At 42.5% G+C, this 24,167-nt stretch overlaps 1 protein-coding gene across 3 annotated transcripts in view; it reads right to left on the reverse strand.

Moving 5' to 3' along the window:
- The window catches only part of LOC115141918 (galactosylgalactosylxylosylprotein 3-beta-glucuronosyltransferase 1), a 135,687-nt gene that overhangs the window by 39,504 nt on the left and 72,016 nt on the right, over positions 1-24,167 (reverse strand). For all 3 annotated transcript variants that reach the window (XM_029681309.2, XM_065000434.1, XM_029681310.2), the window contains exon 2: positions 16,260-16,497. The gene's annotated coding sequence lies outside the window, so the exon portion shown is untranslated. The remainder of the gene's footprint in view (positions 1-16,259; positions 16,498-24,167) is intronic.

The raw sequence follows: 24,167 nt of genomic DNA on the forward strand, positions 1-24,167 counted from the left end.
TGTCTGCCTGTTGTGACTGCATTTGAGCCTGTGGATTACTGAAGAAAACGCGCGAACAAAACAGAGGTTTTCGGATATAAAGAGAGACTTTATTGAACTAAAGGAACATTTATTGAATAAATGAATGTCTTCTGAGTGCAAACATATGAAGATCATTAAAGGTAAGTGATTAATTTTATCTCTATTTCTGACTTGTGTAACTATTCTACTTGGCTGGTTACTGTTTGTAATGATTTGTCTGCTGGGCTATGTTCTCAAATAATTGTAAGGTATGCTTTCGCCGTAAGGCATTTTTGAAATCTGACACCATGGTTGGATTCACAAGTAGTTAATCTTTAAACCTATGTGAAATACTTGTATCTTTTCTGAATATTTATAATGAGTATTTCTGTATTTGAATTTGGCGCTCTGCAATCTCACTGGATGTTGGCCAGAGAGGTTAATCCTAGTAAAAATTCCCTGTTTTAGGTCAGTTAGGAAATCTCAGAATAATAGTAGAGAGAATGATTTATTTCAGCTTTAATTTCTTTCATCACATTCCCAGTGGGTCAGAAGTTTACATGCACTCAATTAGTATTTGGTAGCATGGCCTTTAAATTGTTTAACTTGGGTCAAACGTTTCGGGTAGCCTTCCACATGCTTCCCACAATAAGTTGGGTGAATTTTGGCCCATTCCTCCTGACAGAGCTGGTGTAACTGAGTCAGGTTTGTAGGCCTCCTTGCTTGTACACGCTTTTTCAGTTCTGCCCACACATTTTCTATAGGATTGAGGTCAAGGCTTTGATATGCTTGATATGCTTGGGGTCATTTTCCATTTGGAAGACCCATTTGTGAGCAAGCTTTAACTTCCTGACTGATGTCTTGAGATGTTGCTTCAATATATCCACATCATTTTCATTCCTCATGATGCCATCTATTTTGCGAAGTGCACGAGTCCCTCCTGCAGCAAAGCACCCCCACAACATGATGCTGCCATCCCCGTGCTTCACGGTTGGGATGGTGTTCTTCGGCTTGCAAGCATCCTTCTTTTTCCTTCAAATGTAACGATGGTCATTATGGTCAAACAGTTATATTTTTGTTTCATCAGACCAGGGGACTGATGAAACCAAAAAGTACGATCTTTGTCCCTATGTGCAGTTGCAAACCGTAGTCAGGCTTTTTTATGGCGGTTTTGGAGCAGTGGCTTCTTCCTCGCTGAGCGGCCTTTCAGGTTATGTCGATTTAGGACATGTTTTACTGTGGATATAGATACTTTTGTACCTGTTTCCTCCAGCATCTTCACAAGGTCATTGTTTGTTGTTCTGGGATTTATTTGCACTTTTCGCACCAAAGTACGTTCATCTCTAGGAGTCAGAACGCGTCTCCTTCTTGAGCGGTATGACGGCTGTGTGGTCCCATGGTGTTTATACTTGTGTACTATTGTTTGTACAGATGAACGTGTTACCTTCAGGCGTTTGGAAATTGCTCCCAAGGATGAACCAGACATGTGGAGGTCCACCATTTTTTTCTGAGGTGTTTTCTTTTGATTTTCCATGATGTCAAGCAAAGAGGCACTGAGTTTGTAGGTAGGCCTTGAAATACATCCACAGGTACACCTGCAATTGACTCAAATGATGTGACTTCTGTTTCTGAAGGCATGACATCATTTTCTGGAATTTTCCAAGCTGTTTAATAGGGTATGTGGGACGCTAGCATCCAGTGAAATTGCAGAGCAATTGGAAACTTTAGATTGTTTTCTATATGCATATCCTATCTTCTGGGCCTGAGTAGCAGGCAGTTTAATTTGGGCACGCTTTTCATCCAAAATTCCGAATGCTGCCCCCTACCCTAGAGAAGTTAAAGGCACAGTCAACTTAGTATATGTGAACTTCTGACCCACTGGAATTGTGATACAGTGAATTATAAGTGAAATCGTAGGGCAGAAAGAACATGTACATTCTATGGGGGATACTGGTTGCCATCGTTGTCCTCACAGAGCACCATAATGCAGCATGAACAGTGACGTACAACCAAGCAGAATCTTTTCACAAAAAGATCCATAGGCTTTATTCACATAACACTGTATTCATTTCATCCTTCATTTATTTTTTATTGTGCACTTATTTGAGTTGTCTGATACAGTAATACACCATACGTTACATTGCATACCAGCTCATTTTTAAAATGCTGATTCTCAGACCTAAAATAACAGTATTGCATTTTCAGGCTCTTATTTCGCCGTGTCTAGCTGTATGCTGCTGATCCATGGCTATTCTACACCACAGGCATTGGACACGCTGAATAGCTTGTTTAGCAATAATTTGTTCCATGACATCTACAAAATGTGAGATGAATCTCAAATAAACGTTTCATGAGCAACCAGCATTATACTGAATTATATTACAGAACATTTTAAAATGTAATGGGTATCAGAATCGGACCTTTTGGTGAAGAACGGTAGATTGTACACTTGTTCAGTTCATTGCCATAATCATTAACCATTTTGAAGTAAATATAGTAAGGTCCCAGTGTTCAGTGTGGAACGCAGATTTATGATGAATCTATCCATAGACCAGGCCCACTCATAAACATGGACCAAGGGTTTGCACCAAGAGCCTCCTAGATAGATTCATGAGTTCATTAAAGTTAGTACACTGAGTGGGAGTTTAGGCCAACATTCCCCACCGTCCTCTCCTCTCAGACACCACAACATGGCCTGGTGGTAGCTAGTGCTAGCTCTACTCTAGGTTTCCCTGATGAGGGAGAGACAATGGATTGTTCACATAAAGCGTTCTCAAGAGCCAAAGTCCCCAATTACTGTATATGCCTGTGTGGAGGGGAAAAATGTATAATTATGAATCTGATCATTACTAATTAAACCAGGGGGATTTCATCCAAGGCTGAGGCAGCCAGCACATGATTTTTGTTGGGCTTTGAAAATAATTGGTAGAGGAATGATAAGGAGAGAGAATAATACCAGAACAGACTAAAACTGATAGCTGCGGCTGTGTTAATAACAACCTTTGTTAAATAGTAACACTCACATTGATGGTGTTTATTTAATGACTGTAATACCTTAAGTGCAGGGTAATCTAACATGAACATCAAATAGCACTAAGCAGCTATTGTAAATGCCTGGACAACATTATGAATGTTGCTCAGAATCTGAATATCAACTATATCGATGGCGACCATTATAAGGAGGATAAGCTTTAAATGGACATTGATTTCAATGTAGACTTGCATTAGTGTGTCACCATACACATCATTTACCAGTCTACATGGGTACCATTTCTGTACGTCCCTGTTGTTTTCTTAGTTACATAATTCGTGAGACTGTTGGTATGACATGCTGTCATTAGCTTTTAACCTGTCACTCAAATTTGAACCTGTCACTCAAAGGCAGCCCCCGAAGTAAACAATTTTGTGGTGGAATTTTATTGAATGCCTTTGCTAATTAGAGAGAGAGAGAGCTCAGTTGGTTCCTGCACACTTTTTCTTACTATATGAGAGTGATTCCATTTGGTAATGCAGCCTGCAGGAATACATGTTGACCTTCATAACACCCACTGGATTGGCTACTCTGGATCTAGAGTTGTGTGTTGTATTTACACGTCTAGCTGCTGATTTTAGTCTAAATGAAAAGATAGTATAAATGAATGTATCTCTTTCAACACAGAATAGTCAAAGCAGAATGATGGGGGGCATGGGCATGGCCTATCAAGCTACTCAGTAGTGAACATTACAGTCAAAGCAGAATGATGGGGGGCATGGGCATGGCCTATCAAGCTACTCAGTAGTGAACATTACAGTCAAAGCAGAATGATGGGGGGCATGGGCATGGCCTATCAAGCTACTCAGTAGTGAACATTACAGTCAAAGCAGAATGATGGGGGGCATGGGCATGGCCTATCAAGCTACTCAGTAGTGAACATTACAGTCAAAGCAGAATGATGGGGGCATGGGCATGGCCTATCAAGCTACTCAGTAGTGAACATTACAGTCAAAGCAGAATGATGGGGGCATGGGCATGGCCTATCAAGCTACTCAGTAGTGAACATTACAGTCAAAGCAGAATGATGGGGGCATGGGCATGGCCTATCAAGCTACTCAGTAGTGAACATTACAGTCAAAGCAGAATGATGGGGGCATGGGCATGGCCTATCAAGCTACTCAGTAGTGAACATTACAGTCAAAACAGAATGATGGGGGGCATGGGCATGGCCTATCAAGCTACTCAGTAGTGAACATTACAGTCAAAGCAGAATGATGGGGGGCATGGGCATGGCCTATCAAGCTACTCAGTAGTGAACATTACAGTCAAAGCAGAATGATGGGGGGCATGGGCATGGCCTATCAAGCTACTCAGTAGTGAACATTACAGTCAAAACAGAACGATGGGGGGCATGGGCATGGCCTATCAAGCTACTCAGTAGTGAACATTACAGTCAAAGCAGAATGATGGGGGGCATGGGCATGGCCTATCAAGCTACTCAGTAGTGAACATTACAGTCAAAGCAGAATGATGGGGGGCATGGGCATGGCCTATCAAGCTACTCAGTAGTGAACATTACAGTCAAAGCAGAATGATGGGGGGCATGGGCATGGCCTATCAAGCTACTCAGTAGTGAACATTACAGTCAAAGCAGAATGATGGGGGGCATGGGCATGGCCTATCAAGCTACTCAGTAGTGAACATTACAGTCAAAGCAGAATGATGGGGGGCATGGGCATGGCCTATCAAGCTACTCAGTAGTAAACATTACAGTCAAAGCAGAATGATGGGGGGCATGGGATTGGCCTATCAAGCTACTCAGTAGTAAACATTACAGTCAAAGCAAGGCCACCATCTATTTTGTTCAGTAAAGAAACATGTCATGTCATTGCACACAACATAAACCATCATATTTATTTATTTATTTATTTAAGCAGGGAGTCCCATTGAGACAAAGGTCTCTTTTGCAAAATGTCATAAATGTCACTTGACCATACTGAGTGACCTTTATATAAACCATTTTTGTATAAAGAAATGCCTAGCCTCTCCTTATAGCACTGCAGGATAAAGAGAGAGATTTTTTTTTTAATGGTTTCTTTCAGGTAAACCTACTGTAGCCAATTCATCCAGCGCAACTGACACAGTTTCAGCAATTAATAGACAGGTTGATTGTTTAGCAACAAAACCGACGCGTGCCTAACTATGGGGCAAAACTGACAGGGTTTGTAAACTATATTTCATCTTCGATTTTAATTGACAACAGATATACATTTACACAATGAGCGCTTGTCTCTCAAATACATTGTTACAGTTGTTGGTTAGCTAGCAAGCAATTTTTTTTGCCATATTAGCATCGAAGTGACGTCAGTCAAAATACCTCAAAACAAGACATGTTGTCAAGAACAAGATAAAACTAGCTCAAACGAGCCACCTGCGATTCCACACATGACAGCTTCTTTTCATAGTTTCTAGTTATCTGGCCATCCAGAATCACAACAACACACAGCCTTCTGGCCCATTGAAACGTGCACATCGTTTTAGTGACGTTGTCAGCTATCCATAGACCGTTTAGAGAATATAGAGTTGAGGCATTTGCTCAGAAACTTCAAAGTGTACTCTGCACAGACTGGCATTTTAACATTTTGAGAAGCAATGGGGAAGCATTTTGAGAACGCTTGGTGAAATGCCAAATAAGTGTCACACTGGATGTAAGCGTTAATTAATAAGTCCTATTTGTTTAGTTAATCCAGAGGCCTAACTGAAAATGACTTGACTTCAATTTAAAGTCACTTCTTAACGAGGGGCCTCTGACATTTCAACGCTCATCTCTCTTTACTCCACTGTTTTTGCCCTCTCATATTTCCGACTGGTTGGCATATTTTTGTCAGCCCTTTTACCTCTGCTGTCCTTGTACATCAGGGGTGCAATCTAATACACAGAGTCACATTCCAAAGCGCTGGGGGGGACAGAAAAATGACACATGCAGAACAGTGTTGACAGAATTTCGGCATCTGCTGATGCTACAGAACAGTATACTGTCACTGACTCGGCTGGAAGATGCCTTTGCAGAGAGCTCACTTTGATCACATGCCCTCCTCTGGCAATTCCAACAAACTCAGAGGCTATTTTCAAGTCAGGATAATCTAGTTTTGCCAGCCATCATCAAATCTCGAGATAGCTATCTAATTTGATTGTCTGTAAGTGAGACTAGGATAATCCGATGCATACAGTACAAGGACTAGAGGTAAACCATGGGATTGTTCAATAGTTTGACTAACTGGTAGTCTATAGATAACAAAGAATCATGCACCAGTGTAACCATGGCAACATTCCCCTTCACGACCAGGTGGCCCTGAAACATCTGAGAGGATTTCTTAATGAAAGCCTTTGTTTCCATGGACCCTCTGTCTCCAACCCCTATCCCCTTGGAAAGACCCTTGGAAACTAGAGTATAGCGATAGGATCACACAATCAAGACAGCGGGACAATTGTTCCTTCCTTCACACTGTCTATTACAGAAGATTTATCTGGCTTGTGGGAGCAGGGAGGATGCAGTCTGTCTGGCCGGCAGGCTAAACCATGGTGCACCCAGGGGACCCAGTAGCACTAACGAGGACCCCAGGGGATGCAGAATTACCAGTGGAAATGGATTCAATTAAAACTTCCAGACGTAAATTCCAGGGGATGGAGGTAGAACATTTCACTTTAATTAAGTTAGTGAAGGTTATGGATGCGACCACGGCAACTGTAATCAGGTGCCATCAGCGCTGCATTCAATCACACAATCCTATATCTGCAGACATGGTACTTTTCCCTCCGTTAAGGCCTCCTGATTGGGCAATTAAAATGCTCTTTTCCCCCCTCCCCTGCATGGTTTGTTTAAGTGACACAAATCCAACGATTTGGATTCTGACTTGATGTATGCCGTGCTTGAGATATGAATCCGATGTTCCACTGAAATATTGCCAATGCCACAGAGGCAATGTGTGATCATTGTGATTATTATGCAGTCACTTATTTTCTTCATCAGATGCCATCTACATGCTATGTCTATGCACATATCTGTCTGAGTGGGTGGGTGGTGAGTATAATAAGAGTTATATTCACTGAACATTTTCCACTGTAAATGTCCTGTAAATCCTGTTCCTGGATTGCCACAAATGATACTTGCCTCTTTTAGCTTGATGAATGAATGCATCTACTCTGAGTATATGTTTATTAACCCCATGGCCCTAACCTATTATACTAGAGTAATGATTTGTGCTGTGGTATTGATTGTACTCAACTCATTGCAGACAAGTCAGCCCAAATCATTCATACAATTACAATAATATAATAATCCTGTATGTTTAAGGGGATTATGTGGACACTGACAGTATGCACTGTTTAAGGATTACAGCTGTGGATATGTTCTGTTGCCCAGCTTGTCCTTGTCTGGTGGGGAATGCAATAGTAGAATGCACACATTAGGCAGGGGAACGGCTCCTATTTTCTCGCAGGCTGCCATATTGTGGTAAAGACCTTTACTCTGAGAATGAAAAGGGTCTGCTGCCGCTCAAGAATATATTGTAATTCCTTTTCCAATTCACAGGGCTCAAACTGAAGAGAACAGATTGATTTTACACATCTCAGGGCCAGAGGAGATTCAAGGTTTCTCCAGGCTCAACAATACACAGATCCCTGAGTTATGAGGGAAATCTCCACGGCTCAAATTGCTCGAGTGCATATGTGTATGTAGTGTACCTTACTTAGTCTGACTTTACATTCCATATTCTTCATCCTAACTCTGACTCATTAATAATGGTGCAGTTCTTCATCCTAACTCTGACTCATTAATAATGTTGCAGTTCTTCATCCTAACTCTGACTCATTAATAATGGTGCAGTTCTTCATCCTAACTCTGACTCATTGATCATGTCGCAGTTCTTCATCCTAACTCTGACTCATTAATAATGTTGCAGTTCTTCATCCTAACTCTGACTCATTACTAATGTCGCAGTTTATTTTGTATTACAACAGTTACAGTACATTACAGTCACAGTACATTGTTACAGTACATTTGAATTAGAAAAGAAGCAACGCATGCTATGTGCTAATTGGTTTTCAACCCCACTGCGTTATAGAAGTCTAGTAATCACTTGGGGCCTGAGAGCCAATCCCTTGTTTTCGAACCCCATAAACCGTAACACAGTGGCCATATGTTGAACCAGAAAATAAAGTAGCTGACATGAGATTGCATTAGCGGGGATTGTTACTGAAGTATTGCTGCGGGGCACCCTGCACAGCTGCCGAAAAGTTGGGCATCCATCTCCCCCGGTCGGCCTCTATGAGATGCAGAGAATCTGGGAGTTTTGTGTTTCAGATCTGGCTGGCTGTCTCCACTACCTCCACCTTCTGACTTGCCCTGGGGTGTGATGGTTGGCTGTGAGGCTGTGATCTGCTGCAGTGAGATTAAGTCGCTTCATGCAGCAGGTCTATGGGATGTCACAGGCAGCACCTCACAGCACAACGCCTAAGCAAAGGACTCGTTATCTTATTTTACAGGGATTACAGTGTGCAGGTACTTTAGCATACTGCCAACTAGTGCTGGGGTACATCCATGCAGCACCGCCTCACATGAATTAGACTGAACAGGTTCACTCCTTATTTGATTCCTTCCTAACTCAGTTGCCGGTGAGAAAGGAAACCTTACAGGGATTTCACCATAAGGCCAATTGTGACTTTAAAACAGTTACAGAGTTTAATGGCTGTGATAGGAGAAAACTGAAGATGGATCAACAACATTGTAGTTACTCCACAATACTAACCTAATTGATAGAGTAAAAAAAAGGAAGCCTGTACAAAATAAAAAATATTCCAAAACATGCATCCTGTTTGCAATAAGGCACTAAAGTAAAACTGCAAAATATGTGGCAAAGAAATTAATTTAATGTCCTGAATAAAAAGCATTTATGTTTGGGGCAATTCAAGTCATCACTGAGTACCACTCTACATATTTTCAAGCATGGTGGTGGCTGCATCGTGTTATGGGTATGCTTGTCCTTGGCAAGGACCATGGAGTTTTTTAGGATAAAAAAACGGAATAGAGCTGAGCACAAGCAAAATCCTGGAGGAAAACCTGGTTCCGTCTGCTATCCAACAGACACTGGGAGATAAATTCACCTTTCAGCAGGAAAATAACCTAAAACACAAGGCCAAATATACACTGGAGTTGTTCACCAAGACGACATTGAATATTCCTGAGTGGTCTGGTTACAGTTTTCTGAAATATATGGATTTCACATGAATGGGAATACAGATATGTATCTGTTGGTCACAGATACCTTAAAAAAGGTAGGGGGCATGAATCAGAAAACCAGCCAGTATATGGTGTGAACACTATTTGCCTCATGCAGCTCAACACATCTCCTTCGCATAGAGTTGATCAGGTTGTTGAAAAGTGGCCTGTGGAATGTTGTCCCACTCCTCTTCAATGGCTGTGCGAAGTTGCTGGATATTGGCGGGAACTGGAACAAGCTGTCGTACACGTCTATCCAGAACATCCCAAACATGTTCATTGGGTGAGTGTGCAGGCTATGGAAGAACTGGGACATTTTCAGCTTCCAGAAATTGTGTTCAGGTCCTTGCGACACGGGGCCGTGCATCATCATGCTTTAACATGAGGTGATGGCGGCGGGTGAATGGCACGACAATGTGACTCAGGATCTCATCACGTTATCTCTGTGCATTCAAATTGCCATTGATAAAATGCAATTGTGTTCGCTGTCTGTAACTTATGCCTGACAATACCATAAGCCCACCGCCACCATGGGGCACTCTGTTCACAATGTTGACATCAGCAAACCGCTCGCCCACACGATGCCATACACGTGGTCTGCAGTTGTGAAGCCGGTTGGACGTACTGACAAATTCTATAAAACGATGTTGAAGGAGGCTTATGGTAGAGAAATTATCATTCAGTTCTCTGGCAACAGCTCTGGTGGACATTTCTGCAGTCAGCATGCCAATTGCACACTCCGTCAAAACTTGAGACATCTGTGGCATTATGTTGTGTGACAAAACTGCACATTTTAGAGTGGCCTTTTATTGTCCCCAGCACAAGGTGCACCTGAGTAATAATCATTCTGTTTAATCAGCTTCTTGATATGATACATCTGTCAGGTGGATGGATTTTCTTTGCAAAGGAGAAATCCTCACTAACAGGGATGCACAAAGACATTTCTGGGATCTTTTTCAGCTCATGAAAATTGAACACTTTACATGTTGCATTTATATTTGTGTTCAGTAAAAAATGGTTGTCTAGAAACGATCAACAACCAACTTGACATAGCTTGAATAATTGTTTAAAGAATAATATTGTACAATTTGCATTTATATTTATTAAGGATCCCCATTAGTTCCTGCCAAGGCAGCAGCTACTCTTCCTGGGGTTTATCACGGATCCCCATTAGTTCCTGCCAAGGCAGCAGCTACTCTTCCTGGGGTTTATCACGGATCCCCATTAGTTCCTGCCAAGGCAGCAGCTACTCTTCCTGGGGTTTATCACGGATCCCCATTAGTTCCTGCCAAGGCAGCAGCTACTCTTCCTGGGGTTTATTATGGATCCCCATTAGTTCCTGCCAAGGCAGCAGCTACTCTTCCTGGGGTTTATCACAGTTCCCCATTAGTTCCTTCCAAGGCAGCAGCTACTCTTCCTGGGGTTTATTATGGATCCCCATTAGTTCCTGCCAAGGCAGCAGCTACTCTTCCTGGGGTCCAGCAACATTAAGGCAGTTACTGTATATACAATTTAAAATATCACATATCATTACATTTCTTCAACACTTTTCACAACATATTAAGTGTGTTCCAGGTGTGCAAAGCTCTTAGAGACTTACCCAGAAATACTCACAGCTATAATCACTGCCAAAGGTGATTCTAGCATGTATTGACTCAGGGGTGTGAATGCTTACATAAATTAGATATTTCTGTATTTCATTTTCAGTAAATTTGCTAACATTGTTTTAGCTTTATCCTTATGGGGTGTTGTGTGCAGATGGGTGTTGAAAAAAATCTATGAATTCAGGCTGTAACACTACAAAACGTGGAATAAGTCAAGGGGCATGAATACTTTCTGAAGGTACTGTAACTGTAACTGCAATCCCCACATGAATCAGATTACTCCCAAGACCTGAACGGCAGCACACTAAAGAATGATCCAGGTTCTAAATAATACTGTAATAATTGTTATTTGGCCACTGATGATAAATCAATGCCTATGTATTGTAGGGGTATTTACTGTATATTACAAAATGGCATGAGTGCACAATTTAGCCTTCAAACTACTGGAAACAGTTTGCTGAATGTTAAGTGCAGTCAGAGAGTGGATGGGTCATTATAAACAAACAGCACATAACTTTTGGTAGAAATGCCAAAGAAAGTGACTACCAATCCATGCGTTCCCTTTCCCTTTCAAACCAATTTGCAATGTGTGACAGACCATGTGGCACTCTTGCCATAAGAAATAGCAATCTAAAGTGTTTTAAGGGCAGCAGCCACTTACAAATGTCTAGTTCAGTTATTTGTATATGGAGCTTTAGTCTCCATCTCCTAAGCTTGAATTGACACTCAAGAAAATGACCATAATGTATTGACTATAGTGTAGGTGGCAAAACCCTCTTAATTAAAACGATGATTAAAGTACATTACTTCTCATATCATTGATATGTGTTATTGCATGTATTCCTGCTATTATAAAGCCAGTACTAATTGAAACAAATCGCCCACCCCGCCTCTGTTTTGGTAAAATGCTGAGGGATCAGCCTGGAGAAATGTAACCACTCTGAAATTCATAGACAGAGCTATGGATGCAAGGACTGACCATCCATGAGATACAAATGATAGTTTTATCCATGTCTTGAGGCTATAAAGTGTTTGCAAACGTTTACATAGTTTACAAACATTGGAGTAAAACAAGCTTATATTTTGGTTTCTGATGGTGTACGACAGTTGAACTAAACTCATGAGGCATTTATACCGTAAGGGATTTTCTTCAAGAATCAATAGGTATATGTCATAAAAAAATTAATGTACAGTAGTGACTAGCTTTAAAGTAATCACATAATTGATGTGCCCTCAGCATTAATTGCTTTAACTGCTTTTATTAACTACAGTAGGAGTCAGGTAGTCATGATTTTCAAATTAAAATCAGGACCTTTTAGCTATAGAGTTATGCTGTGAAGACAGCACTAATTTCAGCATGCCAAGCTGTTTTTCAAAGCTGTACAAAAGCATTTGAAAATAACAAAAGGTGTGACAAGCTTTGGTTTCCCTTTCATATTCTGAGACGGTGGAGATACAAGCCTAGGAATTTATTCCCACCATTATGAATGAATCTCAGATAAGAAGTCAAGACTGCAGCTCACCGCTCCCTCTTCTTACACTTAGATGCAGTTGTGAACATTTCATGGTTGTGTATGTTTCCCTGTCAGGAAGAAATACAATGAATGCTTTTGGGGGCAGAGTTCTCATTCTATAATTTATGTTTCAATTTCTTATTCTACAAAAACCTCTGTCTCTGGGGTGTTTCTCATTCAGGCCAAGGGAGAAACTGTACACAAAAACCTCTGTCTCTGGGGTGTTTCTCATCCAGGCCAAGGGAGAAACTGTACACAAAAACCTCTGTCTCTGGGGTGTTTCTCATCCAGGCCAAGGGAGAAACTGTACACAAACACCTCTGTCTCTGGGGTGTTTCTCATCCAGGCCAAGGGAGAAACTGTACACAAAAACCTCTGTCTTTGGGGTGTTTCTCATTCAGGCCAAGGGAGAAACTCTGTACACTCCAGCAGAATGGGAAATGCAGTTGCATCTGATAGCAATTCTTCTGGGGTGGATGTGGACTAACTTAAGGAAACATCTTAGTATGTACAGTATTTGTGATAAGGGGATATTATGTAATATTTTAGACCTTAGAAGCAGCATTAGAAATTAGTGGCCCTCCAAAATCCATCTCCAGCACATTGCAGCAACCCAGCATCTTATTCCAACAACCAGCTACCAACATACAATATGAGTGGTGAGGAATTACTATGCTAGCCAGCTGTATTCTTGTCATTGTGGAGGTAATACACTTTGAGTTATATCACAATACTCAATTAGTTTGTTTTCCTTCTTTAAAACATTATTATGTATTTAACAGGATTGACCCCTACATGCTTTGGTCAGAGTGGGACAGGAGCAGAGATCGCAGGGTTCGAGGGTCTGCAGGTCTGCAGGGCAGATGTTGTATTTCTGCTGTTAATAAACAAGCAGGGTTGCTGAAGGGTTGCAGACTGGGCTGCCAGGAAGTTGCAGCCCTCTCTTTTCTACTCTCTTTCTCTCTGTATCTGCTCTAAAACAGTGGGGGCGGATGTGTCTCTGTGGTCCTCTGCAAAGCTGGAAAGGACATCCTCTCAGTTTGATTCAGCTCAACCCGGTCTCCCGGTGCTCTAGGGCTCAGTGTGTGTGTGTGACAGCTCTCTCTCTTTCTTCATTTGAATCTGTCTGTAGCAGGAAGGATTCTTTCAACGTCTCATTTCACTGGGCCCACAGATTGGCAGAGCTAAACTAGCCCTCACAGCAGTCAATCACAGTCTGTAAATCTGACGAGAGACTACCAGATTGGTTGGTCTGAACCGGCTATTCCCAAACTGGGGTACGCAATGCCGTCGGGGAAACGCCAAAACAGTCCATTTAGATTTTCCTGAGTAGCCTCCTTTCACTGCCCCCAAATAATGAAACCATCTAGTCTTCAGCAAAATAACAACACAATGTCAAATACAGGTAGCCTAGTCAAATAATTAACATCCAATCACATTAACCATTACTCTCTCACGGGAATTCCACTAACGGTCCGTATGCAGCCAAACGTAGCTGATGCTCATTCCGTTTGCTTGAAAATGGATGAATGGTTAAAAAATTAAGGCCCGAGTCCATAGAGACACATACCAGCTCTACTGGTAGTACTGCTACTACCAGCAGTACTACCAGCAGTACTGCTATTACCAGCAGTACTACACAAACACCTGTCGACAGCACAAGTTGTTCTACTTCCACGAGCACATCCAATGCTAGCATCAGTAATTCTACATTTGTTGCTATCCCAGCTAGCATGGACACTGACATCAGATTCAGCCGAAGAGCTACTGCCCACTTACCCGGGAAAGCATCAAACAACAGACAGGGACGTTGGACCATCAAAGAGGTGCAAATATGATGAGAACTACATTGACTGGGAGTTCACTTATATTGGGAGTAGTACCTTTCTTCAGCCACAGTGTGTTATATGTGTAAAAGTACTATCTCACAACTCGATGAAACTCTTGCGCAGACATTTAGAAACAAAACATGCCAATTAGAAAAATCAGCCACAGGAGTTTTTTGAGCGAGAATTAAGATGACTTTTGAATAGTAAGACATGTATAAAAGCAACAGATACCATTAACAAGAAGGGGCTTGAAGCGTCTTATATGGTGAGCTACCGAGTGGCTAAGACAGGCCAGACCCATACTATTGTGGAAGACTTCACACTTCCTGCTGCTGTGGGTATGGCTGGGACAATGCTGTGGGAAAAGGCCAAAAAATACTATACAGACAATACCTTCATCAAACAACACAGTGACAGTGTCATGGCAGGAGATATTTTGAAACAATTACTGCTTTGCATACAAGCCAGTGAATTATATGCGTTACATCTGGATGAGTCAACAGACGTGCCGGGCCTGGCACAGCTCCTGGTATATGTCCGTTATGTTTATGGGGGCTAAATTAAGGAAGACATCCTCTTCTGCAAACCAGGACAACAGGAGAAGATATTTTGAAAGTACTAGGCAGCTTTGTGACATCAAATGGACTTTGGTCGTCAAGATGTGTTGGTATCTGTACTGATGGCACAAAAGTCATGACAGGGAGACAGTAGAGTGGAAGCAGTTGCTCCCGACGCCACTTGGGTACACTGCAGCATCCACCGAGAGGTTCTTGTTGCCAAGGGAATGCCTGACAGCTTGAAAGACGTTTTGGACACTACAGTGAAAGTCGTTAATTTTGTTAAAGCAAGGCCCCTGTACTCTTGTGTATTTTCTGCATTATGCAATGATATGGGCAGCGACTATGTAACGCTTTTACAACATACGTGCGCTGGTTATCAAGGGGCAAGGTATTGACACCTTTTTTTAGGGGTGCGCAATTACGCACTGGGAACAATACATCCTATATTCCTTTGTACCTTTTGTTTCTAACAATTAAGATTTCACCTAACAGGAGTAGTAGTTGTCTCCTTGGGTTCTGTAGTAAAATTATTTTATGTATGTTTTGTAGACAGCGTGCTGACCAGACTTATTTCAGCATTGTTTATTTGTATCTGGCAAGGCAGGGGGGAGAATGAGGAATGCATTCATCTGGCCCAAGGCTTTTAAGTCGAGAAGCACAATATTTCCCTCCGTACCCAGGAGACGACAGGCAGCACCCACAGGCATTTTCCATCCGCCAGCTTACTCACTCCTCTCCACCTCCTTCCACCTCTGAAGTTTATTTCTCCTGATTTTCTATGACATTCACCAACATCTTCCTTCCAAACCTCCTTCTCCTCTCAAGACAATGTCTACCTCTTCAACTCGGAGGTATCTGGCTCTAATAATATCAGGGCCGGGGGCTCACAGATGGTTGAAATAAGTGGATCTGTCAGATCATTTCACCCCCTGTCGTTTTCCTAATCCCTCCATCCCCACATCTCCCTGTGAAAATGGAATAGTGCACAGAGAGGAGGAGGGGCGGAGGTAGCCCTGTACGAACCTACATCTTCCCACTTATCACGTCCCCGATATAGACGTGATTGTCATAACTTTTAAATTCAGCTGAAAATGCTGATAAATCATTCAGCAGTGCATTTGTTCATCTGCTATGAAACAAAACAGAGGGCAACACGACACAGGGCAGCATGAGCCTGACACAGGGCAGCATGAGCCTGACCGTTTCTGCTCGGTGTGTGGATACAAAAATGGTAGTTTACGGAGGGATAAGAAACTGCACACCTATTAGCAGGCCTCTGGCCCCATAATGGCTGCCTCCTGATATACAACTCATTCCATTTTTTTATATTTTTTCTGTTGAATTAAATAGTTGTGGTCTGTTTTGGCTAGAGACAGTGCATTCCCTACGTACAGTACTTTCGCTCCTTTGGAAAATGACTGGTGTGTGTGACCAGAATGGCAGCTTTACCACTGGTGAGAAATTAAGATTTATGTCAACAAAGAGCAATAAAGATACTCACAATCAACAGTGTTCTGCCCATCTGCAGCTAGCAAGGATCTCGCCAGTTTTTTTTCTAATGTGGTCTGTAACCCTGGCCTCTTAGTCTTCACACATCCCTTAATTGGACAAACTTGGAGAGCGGTGGGGATGGGCGCTGTGGCTGGTGACGAATTGAAGTGGAACTTTAGCTGTGTAGCAGAGCAGGGCGGCTGGTGGCATCCAGACCATGTGCTCTGTCACGTCGTGAGGGTAGGCTCCTACAGAAACAAGAAGGGAGAGCAGGGAGTATTAGAATGGCCCTTCTCATTGTTAAACAATGGGTTTCATTGAAGGACTGGGATGGGATGATGGCGCTTCAGTGGGCAGGGGTCGGGAACGACAAAGCTGCCATTGGCTGGATGTTTTCCTCAGAGTTGTAGCCCTGATGATGTAGAGATACATTTTAGTTCACAGGCAGGAAATGAGGGGAATTTAAATAGTTTGTTATGTGGGTGTGGCAAGAGAACAGCTCACATGTATAGTTATTCAGGACACAAGTGGATATTGGCTTTGACATTTTGTTCTAATTCCAAGTGGAAGTGCTGATTGTCAACCAACTTCCATGAATTTATTCTTGGATAAATCATTTATTTGTTTGTTTCTCCAAGGACAAGACAATAGAATCAAGTTTACAGGACAAAGCCACAGAAAAAGCCAAGCCGTCCAAACATAAATCTGACAAGTTATTCAGACTTATCTATAAATAGCACTTTCCTCTGAGTGTCCCCTCTGGGGAGCGACATTTGAACATGTCCATTTCTAAGAAACATGACAAACACGCCAGCTGCTCTTCTGGCCGATTCTCTGCAATTTCTTCACACGCAAAGGATGCTACCCATCCCTTTTCATTATTAGTGAGAGCTGGTCTGTATTTTACGCCATCCACAATATTATATCTGCTGTGTTTGTCCGATGGCAGTCACTGCCACAGAGGAAGGCTGAATGATGCCGCATATGAAAAATAAGGGTGGCTGAAACCAACACAATTAAAGCTTACTGACAAGAAAAACAACAGAGGTTGTGTAATGACATGCTGTTGTTATCATCCTGATCTGTATCCAATAAGAGGGAGATTACTTATATTAACCCAAATCATCTCAACCATGACCAAAATATGATTTGTTTTTATCCAGCTAGCTAATTCCAAACCACGTAGCTTGACTCAAGGTCCTCCAATGGCAGGAGAACAACATACAAAATTACTGGTATAAACACTTTAATTTTAAGGTATAAACAAATTTTTAAAAAATCGGGAAGAGATAGAGTACATATGGGCCACTGCATTTTGGGACGCGGCGATGCAGACGGTTAGCAGGCCTGTGCTAACAAGCTAACAGATTTGCAGGCCGGGGTAAACAAGGTAGTAGTTAGCGGACCTGGGCTAAACAAGCTAGCAGTTAGCATGCCGAACTAGCAAGCAAGGAGATAGCGAGGGCTAGAGAGTTAGCCTTTGGAGGACGTTGCGATGGGGTGAGTCTGTTTATTCCTCTTCATGCAGTGATATCGATAGACCGGTCGTAGTCAAGGTATTGTAGCCCAGGAGTATGCTAGGAGCTCTGGCCGGACTAGCTTCAAGCTACGTGGGTGGAAACGCTAGCCAGGAGTAATCAACCAGGGTTGCTGTTTAGCTCGATAGCTAGTTGCGAAGATCCAGCTGAAGAATGTTCCGTTTGTGGTGGGAATCCGGGGGTAAAAAATAAAAAATAAAATAAAAAAATTATTAAATAGGTCCGTTATGCTCTGGTTAGCGTCGCGTTGTTCGAACTGGCGAGAGCTTTCCGAGCTAAAGGTTAGTTGATGACCGGTTAGCTGAAGACCGCTAGCATAGCTGGTAGTTAGCTGGCTAGCTTCAGTTGAGGGGGTCCGGTTCCGAAGTAAATATAACTACTTTAGGAAAAGTAGCTACATTGGCGGGTTGCAGATGAGTATTTGGAAGCTTAGGTTTAGCAAAATGTTTTTAAAGATATGCGAAGAAAAAAAATATCTAAAAATATCTAAAACGAAAAAGAGACGATATTTACAGAGAGACGATACGACAGGACAACTTACTGCTACGCCATCTTGGAATTTGTACCAGGTGGTGTCAGAGGAAGGCCCTAAAAATTGTCAAAGACTCCAGCCACCCTAGTCATAGACTGTTCTTTCTGCTACCGCACGGCAAGCGGTGCCAAATCTATGTCCAAAAGAATTCTTAACAGATTCTACCCCAAGCCATAAGACTCCTGAACAGCTTATCAAATGGCTACCCAGACTATTTGCATTGCCATCCCCCCTTCCCCTCTTTTACGCTGCTGCTAATCTCTGTTTATTTTCTATGCATAGTCACTTTAACTCTACCTACATGTACATATTACCTCAATTACCTCAACTAACCTGTGCCCTCGCACATTGACTCTGTACTGGTACCCCTTAAATATAGCCTCGCTATTGTTATTTTACTGCTGCTCTTTAATTATTTGTTACTGTTATATTGAATGTTTTACTTATCTAGTTTTTACTAAACACTTTTTTTTCTTCGAGCTGCATTGTTGGTTAAGGGCTTGTAAGTAAGCATTTCACTGTTGTATTTGGCGCTTTAGACAAATAATTTGATTGGATCAGTGGCCAACTCAGATGACAGAAAATGAATGAGACTCAATAGCCCTACATGATACAAGAACATTCTAAATAGGTCTCTTCTGCAAGACCATTTTGATTCACACGGATCTGTGAGCTTGTTTTTGTAATTTTGGAGAAAATCCATGACTTCAAACATTGTCTGGAAGTGTAGCTGGTATTAGCCCATGGGGTCCACTCCATTTTAATTCAGACTCTACCTGATGTGGATGCAGGGAGCGGTCTAGAGGACAACGCTTTCTGGCCCTGGACAAAATGAACACCAACTGCACAGAACTCTAGGACGGAAGACTGTGGGATCCTGCACACAGGTCTATCTCAAATAGTCACTTACTCTCATAATCACCATGGTAACCACTTTTAACCTTTGATGGGCATGGTCTCTGGAGGTTTGTGGACGATTTCCTCAGCCCCTGTCTTCAGAAAGTGCACACAGATAATCCTGCCCTTCTCAAAGCTGCTCATGCGGATCGAACCTCGCTCTGTATGGAACAGTCACACAAGCCTTGTAAGGCATACGGACACACTTAATATCATCGGCTTTCATAGGAGAGAGCCTATGGACCAGATTGCATATTGTAGGAGTTTATTCAGCAAGTAACAAAATGCGACGGTGAAGAATAAGAAAGGCTGACGTCTATTGAATCTCTGATGCAGGGGTAAAGTGATGTTTGAGATAATGATAGGGGTGGCCCATGCTGAAGACATCTGTCATTCAAGTGAATTTTGGTGGGTTTGTAATGAAAGATAATTCATTGCGCCTTTGAGCACCATCTCTATTATTAATTTAGGCATGCCAATGCTGAGTAAATGCTTCTTTACTCTCTCATAAATGGTCGATATTAATAATGCACAAAGGGCCAAGTTCAGCATTAGTCTTTGAAAAGTTCTTGCATTGGCCAAATGTAAAGGTTTCATTAGAATATTAGCCACCTCATCTCTTTCTCCTCTCCCCTGCCCGTAAGGGAAAGCCGGCGCGGTCTGGATCTGACAGCTCTTCTGATGGAATGATCTCAACTTTCAGTGGTAATTGGAGGTGCTGTGGGGTTGGGTTTCTGTGGTAGGGCGGGAGGTAGTGGCTTGATCGATCCCTATGATGGCTGAGGGTAGGCACCAGGCAGCTTGTCTTCCACCGTTTCTATCTGTGGAGGTTAGGAGAGAGGCACCAATATTGCTGTCCTCTCACACACTGGACAATCACCCAAGTTGAGGGTTGCCTCTGCTCAGAGCCTAAGCTACACACGGACCCATCTAATTAAATTAAATCATAATTAACCATTTAGTTGGATGGAAGCAGGTTCTAATTATCTCATTTAAGGATGCTTTTAATTGTTACTTGTACATTATAGGACTTAAATCACATTAGCGCCTCACTTGAAATGCCTATGGTTTATAACCTAATGTCATAATTCTGATGGCATTTTAGGAATGTTAAGTGTATGATGCAAGATTGTTTGTACACCGTATTCTGCTCTACATGACAGTTTAAAGAGTGATCACGCTGTGTTTCCTGTCTTCATTAAGGCTGTGACAAACAGCCTCCTGTTTGTTCCTTGCCTTGTTAATGATTTACTGAAGAAAATAAGAAATCTGTGGTGAGCTCCCCGACCAGGCCAGCCGTGGTTGCCATGGTGACATGTTAACTCTCCCCGTCATCTTTACGCTGTCATTGGGAATGCTTCTCAGCCAGAGGTTTAACCACAACAACCATTTACTCTCTAACTGATTGTCTTCACCATCACCGGACCCCCCATGTTAGCTTATGGCAGATAGGAAAGGCAGAGGCTAACAGCACTGTTTTCATGTGTGGAAATCCAAAAAGACAATGCCTCTAATCTCTGAGGAGTCTCTTTCCCTGGCACCTCATGAAATGCCATTTGGTTTTGAGATGTCCAGTGATTGCTTACAGGCAGAGATAATGTCACTTTATACACTCTGGATACTTGGAACAGTGAGGATCTGATTGAGGGCAGACCCATTCAGAGGACGAGCACATTCGTCATTTATGGCCACTATGTAAAAGAAAAACAATGTACTACCCATGTCTAGTTTCCCTACCATGCCTTGGGCTGTGTTACTCATATACCGCACATTACAGCATCTGTAAAGAATACACAATCATATCATGGAGAATTCTGAATTGGAGAAACGATGAGGTGAATACTAAAAGTCCAATGCATGCCTCTCATGCACATTCATGTTGATGCCCATATTCATACTCAAAGGACAGTGGAAGCAACTTGGTTTGTCTGATGATATTTCCTCCACTTTATCAGCACTTGTCAGTGTTGTTAGGTCCAGACCTAAGACCATTAATATGTGAAAATAAATCAATTTATCTGCCGCTCACCATGCCAGAATCTTCTAAAACTCCCGGATTAGAGAGAGGCTGCTATTAAATCTCCCCGGCTGTGGGCACAGCGATAGCAGGGAGAGAGGTAGGCAAGCAGTGAGGCAGGCAGGGAGGGAGAGAGGCAGGCAGGAAGGCAGGCAGGGAGAGCTTGGTATTAGCTTCACCAAACCCGGTCCCTTCAGGAGGTTGGCAAGCAGTCAGGCCATGGCTCTAACCACCCCCCCCCCCCCTTCCCTGCTCTCCTCTCTCACCCAGTCCTCCTCAGAGTGGGCTCAGGTTGTGCCAAAGACAGAGGACAGGAGAAGGTTGTGGCATTACAGCAATCTCCTCTCACTACACATGCGTACGCACACACACACACCGCTTCCCTTCCTCGTCTCCTCTTCTGTAAAAAGATTTGCCGATCTGCGCATAGAAATCCAAGCCCAAGGCAGAACAATAGATCTGTACAGGAATAACACAGCCTGAAGGTGGTGTGTTAATTAGACAGGATCCTACTGCAGATCCTCCCTAGGGTGTAAATAAATACTGGCCCCTGGATGTACTGGAAGCAGTGCTCGCTTTAGGAAGAAGGTGCACCACTCTTGAACATTATATAAAATGAATACATTGACAGTAACGCCAACAAAATATCTGCTAAACACATAGATTGCAACATCCTCAAGTATGCGGCACAATGACCATTCAGCCTTTCAACCTTCTGCGTGGCAGATTTGATTTCTCTATAAAAACCAAAGACTGTCGTCAATGTTTTCAGTGCCATTAAAGTAATAGCCCTCTCAAACCCAAAGTGAAGTAAAGCAAAGTGGTTCCTCAGGATGCCTGACTCCAGGGAGGAAGGTATTGTCATTGCCTTTACAGTAGTAGACTAGCAGTGCACTGCAGAGCCAGAGCCTGACCTTTCAGTCTATCCCTTTCATCTGCTACAGCTGTCACTCAAACTCTCAGGTTCATTCGGTAGCTGCAGGGGGTTCAATTAATCCTGGCAAAATGGGAGAGGGGTTCAGCTATTCTGGTTACTTGGCTATTTTCCCTCTGCATGTTTGTCCCAAGGTGCAATGCAGCCAGAATAGCAAGAGCCTTATAGCAGCATCGTCACCAGCCACATTCAAAGGGACTCCGGGGGTGATGACATGATCTGTGCTTCGGGAAGCCCAGTCCCCTGCCAGTCGGGAATGTTTATGAGGGTACCATTATTGGCTTCAATAATAGACCTTTGGGAACAATGGGAAATGGCATTGTGAAATATGTATCACTTTATCATCCCTAATTAGTCCTTCACAGCACAGCATTCAATTATCATTTGAGATAGCAGGCCTCTCCTGAACAATGTTTTACTATGTGTTGAGAGAGTTTGTGGTCGACAGAACATAACTTACTGTCATGCAAAATGCATGGCCATTGGCCAAAATCACACTCAGTTTGAAGCAACTGAAGACACGTTATGTCTCTGTCTGATATGGATTATGACTTGGGTTGTCTTAAAGTACACTTTTAGCTATATTATTCAAAACTTCATATCAGCCAATCCCACCCACAATGATCAACACCTCCACATCACTCCCTGACAATCTGAATATGTCAAGGGAGAGCTGTTTTAACTCTGTTCTTCTCCCTTTAGAATCATTACAGCCCTTATTCAATTGGATGTTTGATTTTCTTCAAGGAGCTCCTTTTTAATGTTTTATAATATTTATATAATCACATTGGGAGAAGTATTTCTGTGGCTTAATGAGGTACAGGCTTGTCAATTATTTCCTGATGATTTCTCTCACGTGCATAATGTGATTTGTATGTACTGTACAGTCTAGCTAGCACATTACATTACGCCAGTGAACACATCCCACAACAATGTGATCTTTAATCACGTATCATATTACATGTTTCCTTCCACAGCTGTGAACCAACGGCAATCTGGGCACGTCTGCGGCTCCAGACACAGTCAACCACAACAATGAGAAAATCCCTTTTACATGCTCCAGCAATTGAATTCAACGTGAGTTGAAATTATATGCTGCCTCTCCCGGAGGTACCCCACTGGACGCCTTAAAAGGTCATATACCTTCTGCCACAGAGTGCAATCACACGGTTCACACCCTGACTCTGGATAATAAGATGGGCTTGGGGAAATAAGAGAAGCTGCACTTGCCGTAAAACAGAGGCTTAAGTAATCTCCCTGAGATGAGACACATTAAAAAGAACACTGTGTTGGATCAGTGGTCTAGCATACCGTGAACATCCTACCAGTGTTGGGATAAAGACGTGGTTAGCGGTTACCTCTCAGCAGTAGTTGACAAGCTGTGCTGCTTAAATAATATGACTAAAAAGACTCCTACACCAGCTTTAAATATAACAGAGATGCTTTATGTAAGGATGAGTAACTTGAAAGCTACTAACATCAGCGTATTTCAGGACATAGTAATACTCTTCTCTCAGACTCATGTTAAAAACAACGTCCATTTGATTTACACAGCGTCCTCTTTTGGGATGGGGAGACTTGAGTGTGCTGTGTGAGTGGACATAATGCACTTTTCTCACTGCTCAGCTCTCCCCTGACAGGTCCAATCAGGTCAGAGATGAATGACAAGGCATTCACCCCTGTTTGTCTGTATGTCTGTCATCAGCAGTGTTGACTGAGAGCCTTCTACGAATAGTTCAGTCAGTGCTGTTCTGGTAGACACAGTACTTCACGTTCTCCTGGGGATCTGATGACTACTTGGTCCCTGTCATCCCCCACAGACTACTAGTCTGCCGGCCTGGAACAGTACTGACTTGGCATGACTGTAGATGGCCTAGGAACTAAAGTCACGCCGGGAGTAGTCCACACACTTAATCTTGATTTGACAGTTGATACACAGGAACTACAAATAACAAATTAATCGACTGAGGAAATTCTAAAATTCACTTTCTGGTAGGGGG

This window comes from Oncorhynchus nerka, linkage group LG14 (genome assembly GCF_034236695.1).
Source record: "Oncorhynchus nerka isolate Pitt River linkage group LG14, Oner_Uvic_2.0, whole genome shotgun sequence".
Classification (NCBI taxonomy): Eukaryota; Metazoa; Chordata; class Actinopteri; order Salmoniformes; family Salmonidae; genus Oncorhynchus; species Oncorhynchus nerka.